This window comes from Chaetura pelagica, unplaced genomic scaffold (genome assembly GCF_000747805.2).
Source record: "Chaetura pelagica isolate M959 unplaced genomic scaffold, ChaPel_1.0 scaffold159, whole genome shotgun sequence".
Classification (NCBI taxonomy): Eukaryota; Metazoa; Chordata; class Aves; order Apodiformes; family Apodidae; genus Chaetura; species Chaetura pelagica.
In genome coordinates, this window is record NW_009954555.1 from 989,136 (window position 1) to 999,667 (window position 10,532).

The window sequence follows — 10,532 nt, forward strand, 5'->3', positions numbered from 1 at the left end:
AATGTGACACCTGAATCTCCTGTCAGCTTCCACCTTCTGGACCAGTCTCTTCTTCCACAGGCTGAAAGCCACCTGGCAGCAATGAACTCCATGTTTTAGAGCTGCTGCTGCTTTTCGATTCTTATTTTCCACAACCCAGTGATGCCAGCTGAGAAAGGCTCTAAGAAAGACAAAGGTCATTGGACCAACTGTAGGAACAACTCACACAGATTCACACCCTCGTAACTGAAACTCTAACAATAAGCAACATACACAAAGTAGTTTAGGAAATATATCTGATCTCTTAGCATCTGTCCCCCACTACATGTCAGGGGAAATGAGGAAAAGGACAAGTTGTTGGGAGTAAGGTGTTCTGTTCTGCCAAACCTGTTGTTCTCTTCCACCTTTGGATTTAAGGAAGAACAAAGCCAGTTCAGTAGATAGAAAGTTACCAGGGCTTATTATCAGCAGTGCTGGACTTGCTTTAATTTGTGAGGCACCCCACAAATCAGACATGTGTTCAGGTATAACAACTCAGAAGCAGGGAAAAAAGCAGAATAACAGACTGCAAAACTGCCAAAGACCAAAAACTAGAGGAAGATTTTTTATTTTTTTTCTTTTTTTCAAGTGTAGAGCTTCTAGGCAGACAGCTTTAGGAAACTTCTGGAAAGCACAATACCCACCGAGACAGCTGAGTGAGCCTGCAGTGCTGCTGGGCCTTGACAAGTTGCTGAGTCCGAGCAGACCAAATAATGAAGTACCTCTGCAGACAGCATTTCTCTGCTTGGTGCCAGCAACTCTTCACTTCCTTGTCAGAACTGCAGTCCTGTAATTCAGAAAGGCAAAAAAAAAGGCCTTGAACTGCTGCTATAACACAGTCACCCCAAGCAGCTCAGCCCTTTCTCCTTGCTGCTGTGACTTCTATGATTGCCTAACTCCCTGTTGCTAACACACACACACACCACATAAACATCCAGACAGGAGGGTCTAACACATCCCTTTTAAATCCTTGACACATGGCCAATTTCCAGCTCAGCTGGCAAATAGTAGGGATTAATTGCCCAGAGAAATGTCTCAATCTCCCAAACCTTCTGTCTTAGGCAGAAGAACAAAGAGAAGAACAGCAGTGAGACCTTCAATATACTGATATTGAAAAACAAGGACTCTGCTAAATTTGACTATGCAGAAAACACTTGGACATTTCCATGCATAGTGTCACTTTCCAGCCTTACCTCTTCCCACAGAGAGTAACTGGTGAGAGACTGCACACTATTGTCTGGACTCTGCAGTGCCAAAGACTGGAACTGACGTGCCTCAAACCAATTTCCTCTGCAAGTGTCAGGTGAAAATGGAAAGAAAGAAGATGATAAAGTTATCTGGAAGGATGCTGTGAGATGACATGAGGGACTAGCCAGGAGGAAGGAATTCAGCTGGACCCAACAAGGGGCCACTGTTACCAGCATCCCCAGGAACCAGCCTCCAACTCACCCAGATCCAGCACTCTGTGGAGGAAAGGCCTGCTCAGATGGCAGCTCTGCACACTGGTGTAGCTGCAGGCAAGAACTGTAGTATGGCATGTGACTGACATCCTCAGTAGGCAGAACAGAGGAGAAACTCTGCTGGCTGCTGTCACTAAAACTGTATTCCTGCAGGTATCAAGGGAAGAACATGCTGTGAGGTAAGTGTCCTTGCAGTGGAACCAGGAAGGGCCCAGAGAGCAGTGACTTCACAATTTCTAATCACATTCAGGACCCTACAGGCTCAGTGCTCTTCAAGCATAAACACTAAGCACAGTTTGCTAATGAAAATATGTTGAAGCAGAGATTTTTTTCCCCTGAAATATCCCCGCAATTTAATACCTCAGAATAGTCTGGATGTACCAAGATCTCCTCACCTTTTCCAATGAGCTTTGAGAGGCCTGAGTAGCTGGAGCACTGCTGTCAAAGCCTGAAGATGTTGAGAAGTCCTCAGAAAACAGCAAGGCAAGAGGTTCTTCAAAGACAGTCCCATGCAAGCGCTTAGGACTCTGTTCAATTGTCTTCAGCATGAGACACTTTTGGTGCCATATTTTCAGAGCTTTTCTGAGTTTACACCGCTCTAAAGCCTGAGAGAAAGAACTGAAACAGAAGATAGTGAGATGGCAAAGTGACTGAAAAGGGCTATCAGTGAGGGTCACTAGATGGTAAAAGGGGTTCCTCCAGAAGGACTAGCAAGTCAAGTGCACATTAGTGAGAGCAAGACTCCAGGAATTGGCTCTTCTTCACTCACCCAGCTCTGTGATGCTCACTTAGCCTTGTCATCCACAGCAGATAGACTCTCTGGAGCTTCATCTTTTGGCAGAGGTCATCAAGAGAGTAGCCTGCTTTCTGAGGAAACAGTCTCTCTACAGTCCACAATGGCTGATCTTCATGCCTCTTTGTTGCAGTCTTGCCAGCTACTGAGCTTACAGCTGCTCCTTGCCAGTTACAGAGTGACAAGAGAGAATGTCAGAAAGGATTTCTAAGAAACTCAGTCCTGCCCTCTAACTGCTTCTTTTCAGCTAGATTTAAGACTTTCTGCTAGGTTTATGAAGCAGAGCAACAAATGTCCCTATAGCTTCTCCAACACATCCGGAACAACTTAATCCTCTGCCCACTCTGGTTTGTTAATACCATGTATCATCTGAGCCTCTCTTATCAGGCAGTTTTCAGCTGGTTTTCACCATACAAGAGGAGGAAAAAGCCTAAGCACCTCCAATTCTCAGATTCTCCAGACCCCAAGCTACTCACCACAATGCTGTCTCCATCGTAGGAAGAAGTTCACCATTGCCTGCTTATCACCTTCTCTGACCTGCAGCATCTGAACCCACTGCTGGAAATATTTCCTCAGTGATGCTGCTCTGAGATGGTCCAGGTTTAACCTGCAAAGCATCTTCTGCTCAACTATCTCCTTCCATGCACTGAAGTACCTGAGAAAACCAAAAGGAAAATAACACCACAAGAAAAACCCCATGAAGAGTATGCAAGGTTGTGTCTCCTCCTGAGACAGGGTTTAGTGCAGGAAAGACAGACAGAAGCTGTCATCTTCTGAGCTCCTGTTTGTTAATTTCATTATAGAGTCACTGTCCTGCTTACAGCACAGTGGGTGCTCTCATGTTTGGTCTTTCAGGACATGAAAGGTGAGGACCAAAAAGCTTTGGCAGAGCAAAGAAGGCAAATCATAACATTTCTGGCCACAGAGTTTCTATTCCTACCTCAATCTTTATTAATACCTAAACAAATAGATGGTTTCAAGATGGAATGACACATCACTGTCTGGGTTGGTTCTGTAATTCCTTGGACTTTCTCAGTGAACAAACTTTTCACATAAAAAATGGACATCATCAACTTACTGGGAGAGCAAGTTTCTTTGGATCTGAGTTTTCAGTGCCAAAATCTGTTTCATTTCCAAGCATCGGGAATGCCACAGCCAGAAAACATTTCTTAGCTGCTTCTCTTCCAGCAGAGAACGAGCTTCCAATAGCCACTCTTCCTCTTTGCTCACCAACTCCTTCTGCAGGCACCACAGTCTGAAAGCTGCTGTGATGCAGGGCATGAAGAGATTGACAGGAGGAAAAATAACTTAGAAGAACTTAAAAAAACGTAGTGACACAAATATTGTACGACATGGTGAAATGGGCCACCCCCCTCCCTCACAGACACTGGCCCATTTATTCGTAGGATTGGGTTCTCAGAGTCAGGTCAAAGCAACAACTAGAGACAAGTCAAGAAACATGGTGAACCAGGGATTACCTCCAAGCTGTTCCAAGGCTATGGAACATGTGCTTACCAGCCAGCCGTCTCACATCTCTGATTGCTTCAGCTCTCCGGCAGAACGCATCTCCTCTCTGCTTACGGTGAAACTGTGTCCACAGTTCTGCCTCCACCCTGAAAGAGTGACAAGCATGCTTGGACATCCATCTGTCCAAAGAGGCACTCACAGAACAGAATCCAGAACTTTCCTCCTCCCTAGGTAACTCTCTTTGTCTGGACTTGTTCTTCTGCATTCAGAATCAGAAAGTGCTACAAAAGGTTCTTCTTTTGACACCTCTACTGCCCTGCTAGAGGCTGCAGTATTGCCTCACTCCAGTCTCATTTACACCTGTATCACATATGCAGGTGGTAGCTGCCCTTAAGGAATAGTACAGGAGTATTTCTGCCAGACACTCAAAGCAGACTGAACACACTAGTGCAAAGAAACTCTGAAATAGGACTGCTTAATTCTTAAAAATAAGTCACTAATTCTTGCAGTGCTTACTTGGAGCAATACACCCATGGATCAGGAAACAAGTTTTCCCCTATTTGAGAAAAATTTCTCCCTTTGCTAACCTTCCCTTGTTCAAGATAACAGAAAGAGAACACTCTCAGCTTACCTACAAGCCTGCTCAGCTTCCTTTGAATATCCTCCTCTAAGCTGGTGCTGAGCTGAGGTTGTCATAGGTGCTAGTTTTCCTACTCCAAAAATCCCCACTGATGGACTTCGGGTGTAAGAACGTGGCTCAGGCTGCAGAACTTGCTTCTTGCTTCGTTTTGCCACAGCTTCCTTCCACTGCAGGGGAAACCATGTGATTAGAACAAATTGCAGGCAGACTATCAGGGTCCACATCACTGAATTTCACGATGGTACCCCTTCCTCCTCCCTAAACAAATCAGATTTTTGCCTTCTCTAACTGCACAACAGAAAACTCACAGCACCACTTCTATGGTCTTTAGCCCATCCTCACCCTGCGGAAGCTGACAGCTAGCAGAGCCAGGGCATATCTCTGCTGGGCTGCCTCCAGCTGCATCCTCCTCTGGTGCACAGCCCCCTGCAAAGCACCAAGGATCTTCCGAAGCAGTTGCTGTCTGTAAAGCGGCCTGACTGCAGCTGCTTTCCAGAGGACGTGTCCTCTCCACACTTGGAAACACTTACTAAGCATTCGTCTGTCACACACATGCTGGAAACTTAAAGAGAAAAAAAACCAAAAGTGAACTCCAGTTAACAGAAAGAAAAGTTAAACACAGCCAGGAGGTGGCAATCAGAGTTCAGCCATCAAGATGGAAAGAGGTATTTCAAATCATTTTCTCTGCAGAGTGAAAAACCTGCAGCCTCACACACAAGTTAAGGTATCACTGTTGCTAAACGGGTAGCAATCTCACACACATCTTATCCACAGGTCACAGATTTGAATCCCATCTCACAAATAAACCCAGTTTTTGATCTTTGCTGTCTGTGCAGTGAACATGCTGGAATTTGCTGCATAGAAAAGTAGCAAATATGGTGCCAATGGGTCTTTATTACTAGCAACAACCAAGGCTGAATTTAGAAGCTAGAATTTAAAAGACAAATTATTTTTTAGAGCATACTCCATTCTAGATGGTCACCCTTTGAAAAGAAATGGATGCAGCCCCTAAAACAACCAGGGCAGAATAATGTAGGTTAAGTTCTAAAACCAAACTTCCCCAGGAATGTGGCTTCTTGGCCACCTTTCCAGTTTTCCTCCTCTATTAACCACCAGCACACTCACACATAAACAGAGACTTTTTACCTTTGCTCATTCACCTTCAATGACAAGAAACTGTTCTCTGAGACCTGCAGACAAAAGACAGTAACTCACATGATTATTTACACTACTCTGCTGAGGAGTCTGTCTGTGCCCAGCATGGCAAGTCATTTTGGAGACCAGAAGAGTGCTGCCTCAGCACAGTGGATTATGTAGATGCCTGTGATACTGCCCCCACCACTGCTCTGTGAGTACTCTTAGAAACTTCAGACATGGAAAAGCTCAGCAAAACTGAAATTTCAGGGCCCTGCAACTATACAGAGTAAAAGCCACTTTAATGCTTTCACTCTACATGTAGGCCCAGAGAATATAAACTGATGTTGGCATTCCCAAGAACAACCAAGTTAACAAGCTGGTCTTCAGGGAAGAATCATGTGAGATAATGATGTGTATGTTGGGATGGAGCAAGACCATAACAGATAAGATTCTGGACATTCAATGACAGAAAAAAAATATAGAAGCATCCTCATCACTGCTGTGCCTCAACTCTGCACCTTGAGCAAGAAGTGGAAACAAACACAGGGATGCTCCACAGTGAGCACAACCTCACCTCTCTGGACACAGTTTCCTGTGTCTGGCTTCCTTCTTCACAGCACTGTGGTTCTTTGACACTCTTCTCCACTCTCTGGAGTTCTTCAGACGGGTCAAGATTGGCATCATCTTCCCAATTCCTCCAGTTGCTTTGGTGGCAGTATTTCTTTCTCCTTTCTTCTCTGCTCACATTCATGGAATCTATGTCAGAATATTCACCATCTTCAACCGGAATCCTGAAAGGCCTGGCCTGGCTGCTGCCCACTACAGCCAGTCTTTTGGCTGCTTGTGATCTGGAGTTGTACACCTCTTCTGACCCTTTGCTGGACTTAACAGGAGGTTCAAAGTTGTTGACTGCTACAGAATTAACATTAAGCTGTTGGATGGGTCTAAACTCTTTATCTTTAGGAGAAGCAACCGTTACACACACTTCCCTTGGAGTCCCATACATGGCTACACCAACATTCATCTGAGCACCCCCCAAATCTGTCTCCAGCGACACCTTCAGACCCTCTGATAGACTGGATGGAAGGTCTTCAGCACACATGGATGCCCCATCACATGTCTCTTCTCCTTTAAGAACCTTTTTAGAGGAATGACTTTTTGTGTGAACATAAAGACTACCAGATTTCAGAGCTGGCTTTGCCTGGGACTGGCATCTGAAATAATGGAAGCAATCATAGGAGGAATCTGCTTTTGTATCCCCCAGCCTGCCAGAGCCCACCCCAGAATAAAGGGTTTCTGGCTGAATGTCACCTGAAATTTTGGTTCTCCATGTGTTTGAGTCAATGTATCTATATCTGCGAGCAACAGAGAGTGCTTCTGCACCACTGAAGTCCCTCGTCACTGCATCAAGGCTCCAGTCTTTAGTAAATGGGACACCCCATTTCAGTCTTGCCTGAGCAGCACTGGTCTTTACTCCAGCAAACTGTTCTCCTGTGCTCAGGATACTAGAAGCTGAATCATCAGGAGCAAAGCCAAAATTGCCAGTGAGTGAAGAAGATTTGGGCTGCAGAGGGAGGGAGCCCCTTAACCCCATCAATGCAGTCTCTTGCTTAAGCCTTTGGACTGAACAATACAAGCTAGCAGAAATCTGTGAGGACTGCAAAACAGACTGAAGGGACTCCAAACTACATGGATCAAGATCCCCCAAAGTCAGGGCTGAGCTATAACAAGCATTCACACCTTCACTTGAGCTCCTTGAAGAGGGACACACCACTAGATCATGTCTGAGTGGGGAATCTACAGTATGAGATGACAACCTGGCACTGACCAGTGAAGGGCTCACAGGATCCATACAAGAAGTAGCAGAAGGCTGATGCTGTTGTTCTTCCACTGGAGAGTCACTATTTGTGTTCCTACTTTCTGGACAGTGACAGTGAGCAGTGTGTATGGAGAAGCTACCAGCTGCCTTTGCTTTCTTATGGTGTTGCTGAGGCAAGTCAATACACTCACTCCTCCTCCCTTCTAAACTGTAAGCCTCAAGGAGTGAGTGTCTCTGCGGGAGATTCCCAGCAGGAAGCACTGACAAAGGCAGATGGGGAATGCTATCAGCCAGACAGTTAGAGCTGGGCTGCTGCAGCCTAGAGCAGAGATTACTCTGCTGCAGGAAGCAGGAGCTGGGGAACTGACTGGTGGTGTCCCGGAATGGCTGAGATGGGCAGGAGAGATTAGTCTGTCTCAAGCCAGGATCTCTCTTCCCAGCTGAAAGAAGAGCAGCACACTCTGCTGCCTGGCTGGGACTGACACAGCCTCAAGCCCAGCATGAGAACTGTCTGCTCCACTTCTGGTGCCCAAATACAGATCAACATTCACATTCTTCTGAAGGTTTCTTTGCTCTGAAGAAAAATAAAAAGAAATATAAACAAAAGAGCACCTATATTTCTCATTGTATCTTCCCTAGTTTGCCAAGGCTTTGGGTACTTTCCTTACAAGTTTCTTGTCTCCAGTTCACCAGCTTTGGTCCTGAAAGTATTAACAGGCACTACTCTCTCCATGTTTCTCAGCAAGCAATCATGCCTGGCAGAGCAGGGATGATTGAAGGGGACAGACTCAGTTCTTAATAGCAAACTTGGAAAACAAAGACTTCCAGCCTTACACAAGTACTTGCAGCTGCAAAAAGAACTTGCTGCTAGCAAGGCTGAATTATCCTCCTGCTGAGACAACGTAGTCTGTAGCTGCTTTTCCAGAATTCCTTACATCTAACTGGGTCTACAGGACACCAAACAAGAACAGGCCTCAAAGAAAATGTTTTTTACAGAAGTCAGAGAAACATAGTTCCATCTGGAGTACAATGCTTACTCTTCTTTATTGACTGGAAATGCAGCTCAGTTCTCCTCCACACTTGTATCTACTCCAAACTGATAGGAAAGGTGCTGTATTGACATAAAATTTGTTATGTATCATGCTACAGCCTGCAAAGGTTCCAGGCTCTGAAGGCAAATTTCTTCTTGTCCACACTGAAGAATAAAACTATGTTTACACAACCCCTAACCTGGAAGGGCTACAACACAAATGAGATATCTAATATGCAGTCTAGTCACTAAGTCAGATGGTTATCCATTTAACATTCATACAGAGCACAGAATTGTAAATTACTGCTAACAGGTAAGTGCAGCTTGAGGGAACTGTGCTTTCATTCCCTCAAATTCTTAAAGCAAGTTGTCAATCACTGTCATTCTAACCACCATTCTTTTCCACCTGCCTTTTAATAGTATTGTGAAAAGACACACACACATCAATATAATCTCAGAAAAACCTAGTCAATCTGAAAAGAAAGAGGCAGCATGGCCTATGAAATCAATGCCCATTGTCCTTTTCAAACATACTCAAATATTAGAAAGCCTCCTGTCAAATTGCACCCTCTTTCCGAACCATTTCTCTTTCCCTGCTAAGAAAGCACCTAAACCTGAAACGTCCCTGTTTGCAAACAGCTGCTTGTCCTTCTTACAGGCAAACTCCTTCAGTAATCACCACAAACTGGAGAGCAAACTCCATTACTAGAGCAACAGGAGAGAGTCATGCAGCATTGCAGTTATCCTTGGGAATTGCTGCTACTGCCTTCTATACATCAAGTGTACCATTAACAGATCACATTATTTCTTCCACACAAGCAGCAGTTGGCAACTACAAAGTCAGCAGACAAAGCATGGCTGCCTTCCTTAGTGTGCCTACTACTGCATGAATTATAACCACAAAATGCAGCAGACTGGTGTTCCTTAGAAGTACTCCTTGCACCCCAGAACTATCCAGCCAACTAGTCACGTATCACAAAAAGGTGTTATAAAGGATTTGAATTGTGAAAAGACATTAAACCATCATGTTTGCCAATGCTGATTTGCTCTGTCAACACCTGAAACCTGGCACTGGACTACTGTTACACTCAACAACCTAGACATAATCTATTTTCTTGATAACACAATTATTTTTTAGTTCTCCATTTCGGCTCTGACAGGTACCAGGTTCTCAACAGGTTGCCATTATTATTTTAGGTGATGTTCTTCATCACATTCATTCCCAAATCCAGTCCCAATGAGACCAGGAAGAGATAGCATAGTTTAAAAATCACATTTACTTGCCTTCCCAAAACTGCCATTCAGGAAGACTTTAATGTAACCACTTTGAAGCAGTAGTCAATGGGACTCAAAAGGCAACATTTTATTAACTGCTTTTTAAAAACTTCTAAGGCCAAGAGAGATACTCAAGGCAAACTGCAGATTTTGTGAATTGCAAAATCCATGACCAATAGATTTCCTATTAACTTTGATGCTGCTAACACAAACATTTAACACATGCTTATTATATACACGTTGCAGTAACACACTAATGCATTAAAACCTGAAACAAATCCAATTAAGTGAACAAAAATTAAGCTGATCAATGTACTTATGTTGCAAAACAGACAGCCCAGTTTATGAAAAGTAAATCAAGCTTTCTCAAGTGAATGCAGTTTTAGCATTACAGTAACAATGACAGACCCATAATGTACACATAAGAACAAGGTTAATTTTCACTCCCCTCGAGGCCAAGGCTGATCCATCTTGTGTTGCAAGTTTGGACCAGTGACTGGTTCAAGCCCACACTTCACGTGCCTCAGAAACAAGGCTTTTCCCCCACCAGTCAGTCTTACAAACCAAACCATCACTGCCACGGCATGAACCTCCCGTTGCCACATGGACATCAACAGGCACCCAAGTGCTCTTCCATGAGCCACAGAGAGGGAAATTACTGCTCCAGCAGCTGAGGAACAGCCTCATAGCAGCTCCCAGGGAAGAACCAGCAGGGCCAGGTGGCTGTGGAGGGGCTGTGACCCCCAGCCCGGGCTGGAGGAGCCGCTTCAGGCCTTCCCTCAGCCAGGCTGCAGACCCCAGGCCCTGCATCCCTGATGGCTCCCACCCAGCTGGGACACAGCCCTCCTTGCAGGCACTTACTCACTCTGACAGCAGCCAGCGGACACGCTGCC